The sequence below is a fragment of the Balaenoptera acutorostrata genome, chromosome 20 (assembly GCF_949987535.1).
Source record: "Balaenoptera acutorostrata chromosome 20, mBalAcu1.1, whole genome shotgun sequence".
Classification (NCBI taxonomy): domain Eukaryota; kingdom Metazoa; phylum Chordata; class Mammalia; order Artiodactyla; family Balaenopteridae; genus Balaenoptera; species Balaenoptera acutorostrata.
In genome coordinates, this window is record NC_080083.1 from 40061721 (window position 1) to 40079556 (window position 17836).

General features: G+C 40.1%; 1 pseudogene; it reads left to right on the plus strand.

Moving 5' to 3' along the window:
• Positions 1-138: 138 nt before the first annotated feature.
• LOC130705827 (leucine-rich repeat-containing protein 37A3-like) lies at positions 139-15540 on the plus strand (annotated as a pseudogene).
• The last annotated feature ends 2296 nt before the right edge of the window (positions 15541-17836 follow it).

Sequence of the window (17836 nt, forward strand, 5' to 3'; positions counted from 1 at the left end):
CAACCCAGCATGAGGCCCCCACGCTGCCTTCACAGCCACCTGAGGAGGTTGAACCTTTGCCAGTTCAACAGGAGGCTTCAGCCCAATCTCCAGAAGCCGGTGCACATAATAAACCTTCCGTACAAGAGGAGACCCCAGCTCAGTATCCAGAGCATCCTGGAGAAGAAGTTACACCTGCCACAACCCAGCAGGAGACTCCAGCTCAGCATCCACCGGCTCCTGAGCTTGTACCTTCTCCACCTCAGCAGGAAGCCACAGCTCAGCCTCCACAGTCTCCTGGTGAGGCTGACTCCTCTCCAACCCAGTCTCCAGAGCTCTCTAATGTGACTGTAGTTTTCTCTCCAGAGCATCATGTGACAACAGTTTCTCCTGTAGGTCAGGATCAAGCTCAGCTTCTGCAGCGGCCCGATGTCACTGTTAAACCTGTGGATCTTGCACTTATCGTAACTCCAGCGTTCACTAATGAGGCTGAAACTTCTCCACCCCAACAAGAAAACTCGGCTCAGTCTACAGTGTCCCCTGAGCAGTTGGAACCTTTGTCAGTCCAGCAAGAGGTTTCAGATCAGCATCCAACCCCCACTGAAAATGTTGAACCTTTTCCAGTTCAGCAGGGAGCCCCAACTCAACTAACATACCCCGAGGTGACATTTCCAAATCCAGAGCAAGTTCAGGCTCAGCATCCAACCTTGACTGAAGTCACAATTCAACCTTTGGACCTTGAACTGACCATAAGGCCCGAACCCACTAAGGAGGATGAACCTTCTCCAACCATGCAGGAGACCTTAACCCAGCCTCCAGAACCACCTAAGGAGGTTTTTGTAGCTCAGCCTCCAGTATACCAGAACCCAATAGATCCAGCACCAGATCAGGATCACACTGAGCCTCCAACATCACCCAGTGTCAGAGTTCAACCTTTAGACCAGGGGCTTACCACAACTCCAGAACCTACTATGGAGGCGGAACATTCCACACCCCTGCCGGAGACTATAGTTCCTCCAACATACCCCGAGGTGACACTTCCAAATCCAGAGCAAGTTCAGGCTCAGCATCCAACCTTGACTGAGGTCACAGTTCAACCTTTGGACCTGGAACTTACGTTAACTCTGGAATCCAATATGGAGGATGAACCTTCTCCAACTATGCAGCAGACCCAAGCTCAGCCTCCAGAGCTCATTAAGGAAGTTGTAGCTCAGTCTCCATTGTATCCCGAGGTGACAGTTCCAGCACCAGATCAGGATCATGCTGAGCATCCAACCTCACGCAGTATCACAGTTAAACCTTTGGACCTGGAGCTTACCACAACTCCAGAACCTACTACAGAGTCTGACCATTCTACAGCCCTGCAGCAGACTACAGCTCCCCCTCCAAAACACCCTCAGGTGACACTTGCACAGCCAAACCTGACTCAAGTCACAGTTCCACCTGGGGACCTGGGAGTTAACATAGCTCAGCAACCAAGGCCATCTGAGACAGTCCTTTTTCCTTCGACTCAGTATTCAGTATCCACTGGTCTTCCTGGTGTAAAATATACCCCAGAAAAGAAGCAGCCAGAACAGAATGCTACCACAAACATCAGCATATGTGAGCTCTGTACCTGCAAAAATGAGACAGTCGTGTGTTGGTCTCAGCCCAAAGCAGAAGCTCCACAGAGTGCCTGAGCCAGAGCCTAACGCCTACAACGGCACCTTCACCATCATGTAAGAATCGCCTTTCCTCATTTGTTCTCTGCATCCTGACTGACATGGCAGCCTTTCTTCAGGTCTTCCTGGGTCCTCCTTATCCCCCCAATCCACATTGACTGACTTTCTGTTTCCACCTTTTGTTTGTCAATGATTCCTTATCTTCATTCTCCTTCTTACTATTTTTCCCTCTCCTCCAGTCTTTTACTTTTAATAGCCCTTATGTTTTCCTTCTCCATTTTTTACCTCATTATTTAATTCCTTAACATCTACTCTTCTCCCATCTTTTTTTTTTTTTTAATTTATTTATTTATTTATTTTTGGGTGTGTTGGGTCTTCATTTCTGTGCGAGGGCCTTCTGCAGTCCCGGCGAGCGGGGGCCACTCTTCATCGCGGTGCGCGGGTCTCTCACCGTCGCGGCCTCTCCATTGCGGAGCACAGGCTCCAGACGCGCAGGCTCAGCAATCGTGGCTCACGGGCCCAGCCGCTCTGCGGCACGTGGGATCTTCCCAGGCCAGGACTCGAACCCGCGTCTCCTGCATAGGCAGGCAGATTCCCAACCACTGCGCCACCAGGGAAGCCCCTCTTCTCCCATCTTTACTCCATCCTCTTTACAGCAACATGTCCCTCTCCCCATCTCATTGGTGGTAATACAACAAAGTGGTTAAGAGTAGAGATTCCAGAGCCAGACTACCTGGGTTTGAACCCAGGTCTGTCATTTATTAGCTTTATGACTCAATTTCCTCATCTGTAAAATGGGGATTATGGTAGTCATCCTCTCATAGGATGACTCCTATGACTCCTAAATCTCCCCGTGACTCCAATCTCATTGGGAGATTTAGATGAGTTAATATAGGTAAAGGTCTTCTATCAGTGCCTAGCATATATTTTAGTGTTAGCTATTATTATTATTCAATCCCTCAGTTATATCTAGAACTCATCTTTGTCCCCTGGCTTTCTATATGTAGCACCCATTTTGTGCCCAACCCAGGGCTAAGTACTGTGGGAGCCACAGAAGTGTATGGCATTGTCTCCAGAACATGACAATGACAAGTGGGAAGAAAGGGGATATGCCTTAAAAGGGAGGTAATATATAATTAAGTGTTAAGAGAAACACAGATAGGTGCTGTAATTCACCAGAACCTGTAATCACAGGGGTGTGGAGGTCATGGAAGGCTGCATGGATAATCTAAATCTTTAGCTGGGACTTAAAGATTGGCTGTGATTTGTCAGAAGAATAATAGGCAGTACAGTCTAGGCAAAGGTGTGACTGCAGGGATGATCAGAATTTAATAGATTAGTCTGGCTGTAAAGAATTGGGTTAGGCAACAATGAAAGATAGGATTATGAAAAACCTTGACTGTCGGCAATGGGGGTTTGAAAGTTACGCTGTAAGATGTGGGGAGCCACTGCAAGTTTTCAAGCAAGAGAGACAAATGATTAAAACAAGAGGCTTATTTTAGATTTCATATGTAGAGCGATCTAGAGACGAAAGCTTGATTCAGGGAGACCAAATAGAATGCTCTAGCAAAATCTAGGAGTGCAGTGAGAAGGGGCCAAATTAGAGTGGTTGTGATGGAAGTAGAAAGAAAATCCTGAGAGTACTACAGAGGAGAAACTGACAAGATGTGGTAATTGACTAGAGTTGGGGGATTGTAGTACAGGAAAGAGACAAATCACATGTGTTGATGGGCAGAATGATGGTGGTATAACAAGTGGAAATCCAGCAGTTGAGAAGCAGAGTCAGTTTTGAGGGAGATGAGTTCAGTCTTAGGCATCTTTTATTGGTGAGCATAAAGCAACCAGAAGGCTCTGTTTGAGTGGAAATGTCCCTCAGGCAGATGGGCAGACAGGTATCCGTTATGACGTATTTCTGACTCGCGTGAAAAATGTGCATATAAACTGAACAGTTACATTGTTGCTGAGGGAAGAGGACAAAGCTAAAGCTAAAGATTCAAAGTCATCCACTGAGTTAGTGGTTCAAACTGAACCTCAGGCATTTAACAGCTTCTCTTAAACATGTCTAATTCATGGATACATTCTCACTGTTTAAAAATAGAAATGTCACAGAAGTATATAGGATAAAATGTGAAAATTCCACCCCACCTTCCCTACCACCAATAAGGTAACTCCTGTTACTGTTTTGATGTGTGTCCTTCCTTCCGAGCTCTTTCCTTTGCATTTTGTTCCCCTAATGAGGTAATAACTTTACTCCTTGCTCAGTAACTTGTACTTTTCCCTATGCAATATGCTTAAGAGATATTTTCGTATCAGTCCCTCTAATTTCTAATTGCCCGTATCCTTCTAACACCTGGACAGATTCTGAGGGCACTGAGCCAAAGCTTTGGTGTTACCTAGCATAGGATTTCTTTATATTCATTTGCTGATATTGATAAATGTTTGCCATTTTTCTCATTGATTTGTAGGAGTCATTTTAGACACATAAGTGATTTTGGAAAAAAAGTAATTGGCATTATGTATCCAAGAAATTGGACAGATAGGAAGTTCAGGTTCTGAGGAGATGCCTCATTGCTTGTGCCAGTGGCCTCACAGTATGTTTTTATTAATTGTGCACACCGGGAAGCTGATAAGCTGTGGGAATTAGAAAGCTGGTCTTTTCTGCATTTGAATATTCCCCACACGGTGGCCATGATTCTTTTCCTTATTCTCTACATTCTTTTCCTACCTATTCAAGGATATGAACTGTGTTTCTTCACAGAAATTTCCAAGGAAACTCTATTTCTTACATTGCTGAAAGTATATGGAAGGCATACCGCTGGGCTGAGAAGCTGTGAGTATACTCTCCCCAAATATGAATACAAAAAGTTAACTGCATTGTAAGGTCCTTCTCGGTCCAGAATTTTGAAGTCAATGCCTGTGAGAAAAGGTATTTCCCCTTCCATATCCCAAAGCAGCCTAATGATTGAAATTCTGTGTTTATTTTAAAAATCAAATTTGGCAGGACCTCTTTAAAATCAGTAAGAGCCAATTTAAACTTATTTTCCATTATACAAGTAATACATGATTATATTCTCAATAGATAATAATGAAATAACAGGTATAGTGAAAACCCTCCTTGTGCCCTAATCCCCCACCCACTACTTTGAGTTTAGTATTAATCCTTCCAGACTCTTTTCCATACGTTTGAGTACATACATATTTACAGATAGCAAAATAAGTTTGTGTGTTTTTCTTATGTTTTTTTTACATAAGTAACATCCTGCAACTTGATTCCTTCATTTCATGGTATGTCTTAGATTTCTTTCCTTCCCAGTACATAGAGGGTTACCCCATTCATTTAAGCTCCTGCATAATATTCCATAGTATGAATGTATCACAGTTTAATAATGCCCCTATTGGGCTTCCCTGGTGGCGCAGTGGTTGAGAGTCTGCCTGCCAATGCAGGAGACGCGGGTTCGAGCCGTGGTCTGGGAGGATCCCACATGCCGCGGAGCGGCTGGGCCCGTGAGCCACAATTACTGAGCCTGCGCGTGTGGAGCCTGTGCTCTGCAACAGGAGAGGCCGCGATACTGAGAGGCCCGCGCACCGCGATGAAGAGTGGCCCCCGCTTGCCGCAACTAGAGAAAGCCCTAGCACGGAAACGAAGACCCAACACAGCCATAAATAAATAAATAAATAATAATTAAAAAAAAATTGCATTAACTATATGTTTAAAAAAAAAAAATAATGCCCCTATTGAAGGATGTTTAGATTATGTCCAGTTTTCTTGTTACTTGCATTGCTGCAATGAATATCCTTGTACCTGCATTTTTGTGAGCCTGGTCATTTATTTCTATAGAATAGTTATCTAGAAATGGGATTGTTGGGGTGAAGACTATTTAGATATAAAATTTTAACTGCCCTCAAAGAAGTTGTGCCAGCTTATACTCCAGTCATCCTGCTGTGATGACATTCATTTCCCCACACCCTTCCACCACTGGATATTCTCCCTTTTTTTTTTTTTTTTGCTAATCTGCCGGGTGAATAAAAGGGTCCCATCTGAATTTGAATTTTTCTTATTACTTGTGAACTTAAATATCTTTATATGTTTACCGAACATTTGTATTTCATCTCTGAATTGTCTGTCCTTTGCCCATTTTTCTGTTACTATTTTTTTTATTGATTTGTAGAAAAAGTCAGTTCAGATACATAAGTGATTTTGGAAAAAAACATTCAAAGTAATTTTTCATGACAGTCTGTGGTCATATCCTTAGTTCAACTTGAATAGACAAGTCATAAATGACCTCTGAATTAATAATAAAAGACATAACAGTCAATCTAAAAACAGGTGTTATGACCACCCTTAAGGAGATGCCCCCTTAGTCTGATATCTTATTGGTAAGGAAAAAATGCTAGAACCAGGCAATTTGTTTTTTTTTTTTTTTTTTTAAATTTTATTTATTTATTTATTTATTTATTTATTTATTTTTGGCTGTGCTGGGTCTTCGGTTCGTGCGAGGGCCCCCTCCAGTTGCGGCAAGTGGGGGCCACTCTTCATCGCGGTGCGGGGACCGCTCTTCATCGCGGTGCGCGGGCCTCTCACCATCGCGGCCCCCCCCGTCGCGGGGCACAGGCTCCAGACGCGCAGGCTCAGCAATTGTGGCTCACGGGCCCAGCCGCTCCGCGGCACGCGGGATCCTCCCAGACCAGGGCTCGAACCCGCGTCCCCTGCACCAGCAGGCAGATTCTCAACCACTGCGCCACCAGGGAAGCCCCGGCAATTTGTTTTAATTTACAGATTTCCTAAATAGTATATGTAGTTTATATTGCCCGTGATAGTATCTAACTTGGAGATTTTATTTCCCAAACTTGTAAGAAAAATGAAAGTCATTTGGCACAAGAAATAGATAACTTAATTTCCTCTGGGAGTGGAGGGGGGTGGTAGACTGAGGGACAGAGGTCAGAGAAAAAGTTTGAATTGTGTGCTACATATTTTTGGAATTTTGAGATGTGAATATATATGACATATTTTTAAAAAATAAATTGAAATTTAAAAATTAATTTTTAAAAAGCATGTGTTTGGGAGGCGATACACTATAACATGAGTCTGGTAAGGTTTGAAGATTTCTAAGTCAGCTTGAGGTTTATACCTTATAAGCAGAGGTTCCTAACTTGAGGTCAGTGGTTCCCCAAAGCAGAATTTCTTAACCTCCTGCTCCCCCGTGTATACCTCCTGCTCCCCCGTGTATACCTCTTTGGCAAGCTGCAGAAGCTTATGTTCTTGGGATAATGTTTTAAAATGTATAATAAGTCTAACTATATAGAAAAACAAAGGAAACCAACTATATTGAAATCGTTTTCAGAATATTTTTAAAATTAGTGAAATAGTAATAAATATGCTTCTCTTAACACATTAAATAACAAGATATAGTGGTAGGTCTAATAAATATTATAACTCCAGGGTAGTGATGAGAATAAATGATATTTCGAGGTATCTGCAGCATATACGTGATATGAAATGACCTGTGATTTCTATTGGGGACCAAATTAACTATACTGCTGATCTACTGTGGTTTGTTGCCTACATTCATAATGGAAGGAAGTGCTGATTTTAGTTAGAGATTTGTGAAAACCGAGATGTAATTTTATTTCCCATCCAAGTTTGGCACTCTGGATTCAGTCCTCTCTATTCACAGACCTCTGCCCTAGAAGGATGATCCACAAGTCGAAATTGCATGCACACTTTTGCGTGTGTTCAAGAAAGTGCAGTTTTTTAGGGAAAAGAACCATTGCTTTTATGAAATTCTCAAAGGATTCTTGTCTCAAAAGATTGAGTCACAAATGTAGGGGAGAAGAAAGACATTTCTTTTCCTGTACTTATCCTCATGAGTGACGATAAATGGATAATTTGTTTTAAGTAAAAGTATCTGATAGTTGATAACTTGTCACTTTCTGAATTCATTCAATAAATATTTTTTGAGTATCTACTATATGCCAGGAACTGTTTTACATGCTAGGGTTTCAGGCCCAAGAATGAAACAGCCCAAGTATCCCAGGTCTCAGGGGGTTTACAAATATATAAAAATAAGTATATAAGTATGATAAATAGATAGCTATAATTTCAAGCATTGCTAAGTACTTTGGAGAGAAAGAAAGCAGGGGAAGGAGAGTAAATCAGTTCCAGAAAGGCCTCTTGTTTGCATTATATATATAGTTAAATCAATCAAACAAACAAACCCTGAGCCCTCTCAATTTCCTAGCAGTTACAGAGGTGGAGAGAAGGATAATTGTCAATAATACAGAATCAAGAATGAATGTGAAATTCAGAAGATTGCCTTAGACCAGAACCCTGGTCAGAAGTTAGACATGGATCTTTCTTAAATGTTACTTCATGCCTGGTTTTGATATTTTCATGGTGTGAGAAAGTTTTAGATCTGGCTTTAACTCTGATTCCCCATAGTTTTAAAATTTTTTCTTCAGTCAAAATGAATATTTGGAGTTGTACAGATTAATGTATTTTATTCCAGTTATTCAGTTATTGCTTATTTGAAGCTCCTTTTTGGGTAATTTTTTGGTGACTGACTCATTCTCAGTCTAAACTTTACTTCTAGGCTGAATATACCGTTGTTATTTTTTAAATTTCTACTATCCTGTCATCCAAACAACTTCACAGAAAGAAAGCCCATTAATTTGAAATACATACTGTTTGGTTACCCCCTGTCCTACCATGATATTCAAACTCTAACCAGTCTGGTATGGGCATCAGCCAATCAGAGAAGACAGTGCCATAAAGAGTGGAGGATCAGCTCCATCTCTTTGCTGTACTTCCTGAATCCTTGTCAACGTTCAAAGTTATAATTAGTATATATGAGTTCCACTTTTTTTCATATACCATCATTTCCTGTGACGTTTGTATATCATTTATGGTATATACATACAGTTTTGTCATGCGATATGGGGAGGTAGAGTTTTTTCCTACCTTTGAAGGTATGAAAAGGGTTACCATAAATGTCGTTGGACATATTGATTTGGTTTTTTTCTTTTTGGATCATTTCCATGGAAATGTGAAACCACGACTTAGAGGTGAGGAAACAATCAATCTTAGCACCATCTGTTGACCACTCCCCCTAACATGTATTCTGACAATCACTGCGATTCCTTCTAACATGGTGAATTTCAAATTGAGGTCAGGGTCTTTGAAGCATGCTCAGGGCTCCAAGAGTTCTTTGTGGGAATTGAAGTCTTTTGTGTTTTTGTTTTAGTGATCTTTTAAAAATGTGTGACTATATTCTGTATAATATGAACCACCTTAATAACTGAGTTGCAGAGTTTCCAGGTAGTAATGTTTTACAAATTTTTTTTTTAATTTATTATTTATTTATTATTTATTTTTGGCTGTGTTGGGTCTTCGTTTCTGTGCGAGGGCTTTCTCTAGTTGTGGCAAGCGGGGGCCACTCTTCATCGCGGTGCGCGGGCCTCTCACTGTCTCGGCCTCTCCCGTTGTGGAGCACAGGCTCCAGACGCGCAGGCTCAGCAACTGTGGCTCACGGGCCCAGTTGCTCCGCGGCATGTGGGATCCTCCCAGACCAGGGCTCGAACCCGTGTCCCCTGCATTGGCAGGCAGACTCTCAACCACTGCGCCACCTGGGAAGCCCAGGTAGTAATATTTTAATTCTCATAAGCTATGAGTAAAGAATTAATTCATGAGCTGGAATTAAGCTATGAGATGGAATTAATATAAATATGTGACCAAGAGACACTGTGAGTGAAAAGCAGAAGGTTTTAAATGCAGAACTCAGTGGAAATAGTTTCACAAGGCAACATAGCCTGTGCTCAGATCCCCAAGGCTCCTGAAGGATGTACCACTGTTAATATTACCTGCAAGGAAGGGGATTCTTCCAGGCACGAGAAGCCTACCTCTGACGTCTTATAGAGTTTCTTCTGTACTGGCTCTCTCTACTACTCCCTCACTCCACTCTTGGGATACTGGCTATGTGCCTTCCTGCTTATCAGCTATAAGAAACAGGTGCAAAACACCACCCCCTCCTCCCCGCAGCATGTTCCTAGTCTTTATCGTGAGACCAGAGGAAGCAAAGGGCTTAACATTCCTCTGGCAGACCCAGGCGTCAGGCTTGACTGTGAATCGTTCCTGCTCCCTTCATTCTGCATTCTGGAGAAGTCATTGGCTGGATCTCTCAGTTTCCTAATTTATTCTTTAACTGTCATTTCTGCTTCTCATATGCTGAGATTTTTTATTATTGCTAACACTTTTCATTCGTATATTCTTGAGTTGATTAATGGATGCACTATCTGTTTACATCTGTCTGAGGGTAATAATTGTGCTATCCTAAGGTCCTCTTGTGCTTTGTTAACTCTGATTCATTGGCTATAAGCTCTTATGTTTGTTTTTGTTTTCTGTCCTTAATGGAGTTGGCTTTCTCACATTGTTTGGTCCTTCCTGAGTGTAATCCATCTTTGTAGTTGAGATTCTACTGCGTTTGTTTCCCAGCTTTAGGGGAGAAGTGAAATGAGCTGTTGGGGCTTATTACTCCCAATGGGTTCCCCTGAGGATAAGGCAGAGGTGGAAGGTGACTTCTGGTGGCTAGTCAGGGAGTGCATACCTTTCTTCCAGGGTTCTGGGACCTTGCCCCCTTTCTAACACCAATTGCTCCTGCCTAGAGGAAGACACCTTTTGCTGCCTGGATCAAGGAGGAAAGATGTGGGGTTGATGTGTGCTGTAGGCTGCTCCTACCGCACTATTCCAACTGATCACCCTGTAGTAGCTCCAGGACATTTCTGGTAGGGGAGCATTTGTGGAGCTGCTCCCACGCATTGAGCTAAGGTTGTGATTCTTAAGTTATATCTTTTCAATCATTCTTAGGGATTTTGGTGGAAGTTGAAGGGGTGGAGACTTGACATGTTTCAATCGGCCAACTTGAAATAGCACAACTTCTTAGGAAACAATTTTGTATCCCTATTACATCCTAGACAAACTCAGGCAAATATGTATCAGGATACAAATACAAGAATGTTCAAAGCAGTATTGTTTTTAATAAATAAAAACTAGAAAAATCTCGGTATACACCAACAGTTGAATGAATAAAGTGTGGTATAATCATACTTAGAAGTCATACACTTCATCAGAAACATAATGCAAGCCACATAAGTAATCTTAAATTTTCTGGTAGCCACTTAAAAACAAAAGTAAAATGAAACAGATGAAATAAATGTTAATATCTTTTACTTAACCCTTATATACAAAATATTATCATTTTAACATGTAATCATTATATACATTATTAATAAGATATTCTACATTTTTTTTCATACTAAGTATTTAAAAATATCCAAAGTATTATCATATCTACATGTAATCAATATAAAAATTAATGAGAGAATCTACATTTTTTTCCCATACTAACTCTTTGAAATCACAACTTGGTTGCTAAATTTTATTACAAATACTTGATCGGTATTGAGATTTCATAAAATTTCCAGTCAAAAATGTAGTATCACATATGCAAATTGTTGCTAACATAAACATTTTCCAATAATTACACTGAGTATCACTTTTTTAAATTTTAATTTTAAAATAATTGAAATTAATTAAATTAAAAATTCAACTCAGTCACATTAGCCACTTTCAAATACTCAGAAGCCTCATTTAGTTGGACATGCAACACTACATACTACAGGCAAAAATAAAATAATTTTACAAAATAATGTTGAATGAAAGAAGCAATGTGGAAAATAATACATATGATTCCACTTATATAAAGTTCAAGAAGAAGCAAGACTAAACTGTGTTGTTTATGGCTGATAGAGAAAAGGCAAAACTACATTTAAAAAGCAAGGAAATTATTATTAAAGTCAGGATAGTGGTTCCCTCTAGGAAGTCAGAGAGAGGGTTGTGATTGGAAAAGGGCACACGGGGTCTTCTGGGATGCTGGCAGGATTCTTTCCTGACATGAATGGTATTACGTGGGGGTCTGTTTTGTAATTATTAAACAGTTGAACAGTTGTTCAATTGGATTATTGAACAGTTATGTATATTTTATGCACATTTTAGTTTTCAAAAAATTTTTAATGGGGGAAAAAATCAGACGGCTTCATTTGCCCTGATACCGTTCTCTGTGGGACTTTCCAATAAGGTTTGGGGAAAGAGAGGAGGGAAGGGCAGCTCTGCAACGTTGGTGCCACCCAGAGCTGGGTTCTAACAGAGACTTCGTGATCTAGAGAGTAGGCATTAACTATATGATTTGGTGGGAAGAGTGTGTGGGGCGTGGGTGTGTGTGTGCACGCGTGTGCACATGCGTGATGGAGAGAGATGGGCACAAAGGAGGACGTGAAAAGAAGGTTTAAATGAAAACAGAGCAGAAATCACCATCCCTAAATTAAATAAGAATTAGGTTGTTTAGGTGGCACCATTACCCAGCTTTCCTCCACATATAGGAGTTAGTCCTATGTAGTATATAGTTGTAGTTATTTTGCAGTTTGATCCAGAAATAACCTTTTCATTTTTCAGAATTCTCAGTGAAAATTATTTGACTGAATTACATAAGGACTCCTTTGAAGGCTTGCTATCCCGCCGATATTTGTAAGTTAATCATATTTATTTATGAGTTCTTATCTCTAAAGTAGATTATCTATAATAATATAGATTCAGTTTCTTCAGTTTCTTCTAGCAATAAAATTCTACAATACTTTAAGTCTGTGTAGGGCCCCAGCCCATCATTCGCACTAAATATCTCCTATTCATTTTTAATTTTTTCATTATATAGACAAGGTATAGATAGAAAAATACACTTTAGTTGTAGAGGAAAAGTGGTAATGAGGTCTGAGCAATTATAGACTCTCATATGAACCTTGATATGTAAGTGTTCATATACTCTCCATCTGTATTTATATTTTGTTTATGACCTATGGATCAAATCTGGCCCACAGTCCATTTTTATACAGCCCATAAGTTAAAAGTGATTTTTAAAGGACTGTAAATGAGAAAAAAAAGAAACGAAGAAAAATATGTGACAGAGACTGTATGTGGCCTGCAAAGCCTAAAATATTGACTTATCTGGCCTTTACAGAAAAGGTTTGAAAAAGTTGGTATAGTGAAATGAGAGGAATTAAAGTTAACCTCAAATTGTCCCCTACAGGACAAGAAAATATAGAACACTTACATTAATATGAATGCCATTAACTCATAACTTTGATAATTTAATCTAAATTAAATGAACATTTAAATATTAAATATTTAAGCAGATGAATTATGTACAGTATTGTCAAGGGACTTCCCTGGTGGTCTAGTAGTTAAGACTTTGCCTTCCAATGCAGGGGGTGCGGGTTCGATCCCTGGTCAGGGAGCTAATATCCCACATGCCTCATGGCCAAAAAACCAAAACATAAAAAAAAAGAAGCAATATTGTAACAAATTCAATAAAGACTTTAAAAATGGTCCACATCAAAAAAAAAATCTTAAAAATAAAATCAGTATTGTCAAGAACACATTAAGTTACCAAAAGAACAAACTGTTGTTAAGGATTTCAATGCAGGAATTGTGATACCAATATTAAGAACGTTTAAGATGATGGTTAAGTGGTATATTTAGAAATGTTTACACTAAATAAGCATATCAGAAATGCCCCTAACAAAAATCTCTCCGGCCTTTTTTTTTCTGTTTTTTGATTGTTTGTTTGTTTTGTTTTTTGGGCCACGCCACACGACTTGCGGGATCTTAGTTCCCTGACCAGGGATTGAACCCAGGTCTCCAGCAGTGGAAGCGCTGAGTCCTAACCCCTGGACCGCCAGGGAATTCCCTCTCCAGCTTCTTTATCAAAGAGGAAATGCTTGCCTAGTATTTCTTTTTATTTAGGGATAAGGAGATAACTGTGTTTTTTGCTATAAAAGCTCAGTTTTTGTCCTTTGTCCATGGCATCCAAAGCTGTGTATGTCATTAATCCTTATTAAGCCAATTAATGATCCTCTTTAGCAAATAGATTCTTCTTGCAAATATAAAAGGCTTAAGAGAAGTGGGTATAAAGAGCCTCACATGACCCTAAAAATAGTTCTTTTAATTATCAAACCTTCCAAGCCTTAAGGGGCAATCACCTTTATATTAGTCTCTTCTCTGCCATCTGGGCTCCAAACCTTACAAACACAGTTTGGAGAAAAACAAATCAGATAACTGCACAGTGGAATAAGCCCTTCATTACTTCTACTATGAAATACTTTATAATGTGATTATTTCATGTTAGCATAATTATTCTCATTCTTTAAAAAAAAAATGCCAATCAATAAAATAGCGAAAACAGAATATGCTAATCAGCACTATGCCTAGTGTTGTAAACACGAAGATGGGTAAGACAGGACTACTTTTAGCAACTCATGATCTCACAGGGAAAATAAACATATAAGCTCAAACCATAATGACAAAGTGCTGTAGAGGCACCATGAAGTAATAAAACTACATTTCTTTTAAAACAGTCATTTCCTCCTTCAATCCACTCCCCAGCTATTTGTTGAGTTTATAAATATTTGAGTTTGCTTTATGTCCACGCGTTGGTTTTAAACATGATAGACGATGCACATAAGCAGGATCTAGTCCATACTTTGAAGGAGTTTATGCTCAGAGGAAATGGGTTGCAAAAATAGCTATATTTAAAGAAAGAAATGAATATGGGCAATGAGAGCTATAAGTTGGTATTGGAGCACAAAAGAGGGAAAAAAGACTTCAAATTGGATCAGGGAAGATGTTACTAGAGCAATGCTGTTTAAACGGGACCTCGAAGGGCCATTGGGTATCAATGACAGACACCTTGGGAAGAATAAGCTTGCAACAGGAAAGTGGGAGAAAGGCAAAACACAGGAAAAATACTCTGAGTACCTGTAGAGTACAAGTGGGAAGAGTAGGAGATTAGAGCCAGATCATCTAGGGCTTTGGAGGCCAAGCCAAGGATAACATGTCAAGCTACCATGTTACCGCAGCAGTGCTTTAGGACAAGCTTTAGCCTGCAACAGAACCAACCACTTGGAGGGCTTGTGAAAACACAAGCTCCACTCCCATAGTTACTGATTCCGAAGGTCCAGAGTAGGGCTGAGTATCTGTATCTTCAAGAAGTTCACAAGTGATGCTGGTATTTGAAGACCACTTCCGGAGAGTTAATCTGGTGATCGCGTGGAGGATGGCTTAGAAAGGGAGAGGGTAGAGATGCAAACACCAGTCAGAAGACAGTTAAACCCATCCCAGTGAAATGAGAGACTAAGCTGGAATCAATGGAAATAAAATAGTCAGCTATAGTCAAGAGTAGGTATTTTCGAATAAAAGTCAATATGATAGAAAGTGTAATACTGAATTAAAGTTACATATTAATGAGAGAAGTAACTTCCTTTCAAGTTGTGTGAAAGGGTATCTTTTATTTCTTCTGGTAATGAATTGACCTAGAAAATCAGAACTCTACTGAGAAGTGTGTAAATATAAGAATATTCCTTTTAATATTAGAAATTATAATGATATATAGAGATAAAAACTTTGAGCTCATAATCTAGAATTTGATGAGACCACGAAAGGTGGAATCTAATCAATGCTTCTGCTCTCAGGGAAGATTACCTCCAAAATCTATCAAGATCTATTGTTGTATATTTAATTTATGAAGATCCTGAAGGTGAGACTCTTAAGAGAGGTGAAGGCAGGGTTAGGGGCTCTGGAAGGTTCAAATAATAATTCCTAAGGTTTGGAGTTTAGACCAAAGCTTCTTATTTATTATTATCATTCTAAAGTCTACTAGTTATTCCTACTAATTAGATATCTAATAGCTAATTGAGGCAATATTTTCCTTTTACTTTTCCTAGAGATTTATCCTGCAATAAAATATAGTCTATCAAAAGATGTACATTTGAACCACTACCTTTTTTGCAGGTTATGTAAGTTACAAGTATAACTTCATTATATTTGGAATTTTTGTAAAGCTTAATTTTTAATAAAATTAATTTGTTACTCATTTTGAAATATGATTAAAATTACTACTAAAATTTTGTAGCAAATCCTTTTTGTCTCTAGCAAAGATTAGTGTGAGAATTATTACACAGATCAGAGTGAATCATTATAGAGCAGTGGTTCTCAACCAGGGTGATTTTGCACGCAGGTGACATTTGGTAGCGTCTGGAGACATTTTTGCTTGTCAGAACTGTATATGCTACTGGCATCTAGTGGACAGAGGCCAGAGATGCTACTAAACATCCAACAGTGTACAGGAGAGCCTCCCACAGCAAGGAATTATCCAGCCCAAAATGTCAATAGTGCTGCCTTTCTAGAGAAATAAAGATCACTTAGCACAAGTATTTAATGAGCATTTACTATTTTGTATCTAATGCACCACATATATAATTATGAAAGTATAAATCATAATGTCTTCCACAGTGAGATTTCTTTAGTGTATGGAGGGAGTAGTGTTGTTATGTTTCATCATATATAAATTAGAATTATTGACAAAGGATAAATGTTCTGAAAGAATATATATTTTTCTTCTTCTTTTGCTTGTGTCTTTTTTTGTAGAAGCCTTGGTTGCAGTTTACTCACAGAACTGAGCTTTGGAACGTTTCAGGCCTGGCATGGAATGCAGTTTTTACACAAGTTGTAAGTGAAATAGAAGATGAATACATGTAAAAAACTGTGTGTAAAAACATCATGCAGTTCTTGGTTAGCTGGGTGTAAGCCCAGTATGAATTCTGGAAAGTATGTCTTGAGAGCCATTTATTTTTTTTTCAAATGAGGAAACTAAGGTACAAAGAGGCCAAGAGACTTGTTTAACTCATATATATGAAATGCTCTGCTTTCCATAGTACTGATCTTTGGCACAGGCAATAAAAGGCACCAAGCAAAAACACTCAAATTAGCATTGTCATGGAATCCCACTGATGCCTCTCCAATATGCGAATGGTCCATGAAGTTCCACTTTTGAATTTCACTTTGATTCCTGCTCATGTGCAAAGTTCCTAACTGCTTAAAATGTATGCAACACAGAGCTACGAAGAACTAAGTTTAGCACCGAATCCTTCAGCGAGCAAAAGGTGTGGGTGCTTCCCCAACCATTATTAGCTCTTTTAAATGGTAAAGCAGAAAGAATTCCTGAACACCCACCACAGGGCTCTCCCCAGCCACCCAGAACATTATTTTTCAAAAAGCATGTATCTCTGAAGTGAATTATCTGTGGCCAATAGGAAGCTTTGAGGTATGGAAAAAGACGTTGTTTGTGTTCAGCTGTAGTGTGAGAAATACAAGGAAAATACATTGCTGTAGCCTAATTCAATATACTTTCCTTGCTGACTACTCTTCAATAAGAAGTGTGGGTTTTACACCCCTTCAGCTCAAAAACACCTGGAGTTGATCCTTAGTTGGTCTCTGGAATGTTCTCACTGGAATGAAAGCTGGGTAGACTGCAGGCAGTGCAGCATCGGAGAGAACATAGCTGCCATTCAAAAGGGCTGCCAGAGAAAAGGTGTCCATAGGGAAATACCATTTCTCAAAATATGGTCTGTGGACCTCTACACTCAAACATCTCTGGGATGCTTCTTTAAAAGGCTGATCCTGGGACTTCCCTGATGGTCCAGTGGTAAAGAATCCACCTTCCAGACTTCCCTGGTGGCCACAGTAGTTAAGAATCCGCCTGCCAATGCAGGGGACATGGGTTCAAGCCCTGGTCCAGGAAGATCCCACATGCCACGGAGCAACTAAGGCTGTGTGCCACAACTAGTGAGCCTGTGCTCTAGAGTCTGCGAGCCACAGCTACTGAGCCCTGGTGCTGCAACTACTGAAACCCGCACGACTAGAGCCCGTGCTCCGCAACAAGAGAAGCCACTGCAATGAGAAGCCCGTGCACCACAACGAAGAGTAGCTCCCGCTCGCTGCAACTAGAGAAAGCCCGCACGCAGCAATGAAGACCCAGCGCAGCCAAAAATAAATTTTAAAAAATAATAATAAAAATATAAATAAATAAAGAATCTGCCTTCCAATGCAGGCGATGTGGGTTCAATCCCTGGTCGGGGAACTAGGATCCCACATGCCACAGGGCAACTAAGCCCGCGCGTCACAACTACTGAGTTTGCACGCCTCAAAGAGAGAGCCCGCACGTCACAAACTACAGAGCCCACGCGTTCTGGAACCCGTGCCACAACTAGAGAGAGAGAACCCGCTCGCCACAACTAGAGCGAAGCCCAAGCCCCAC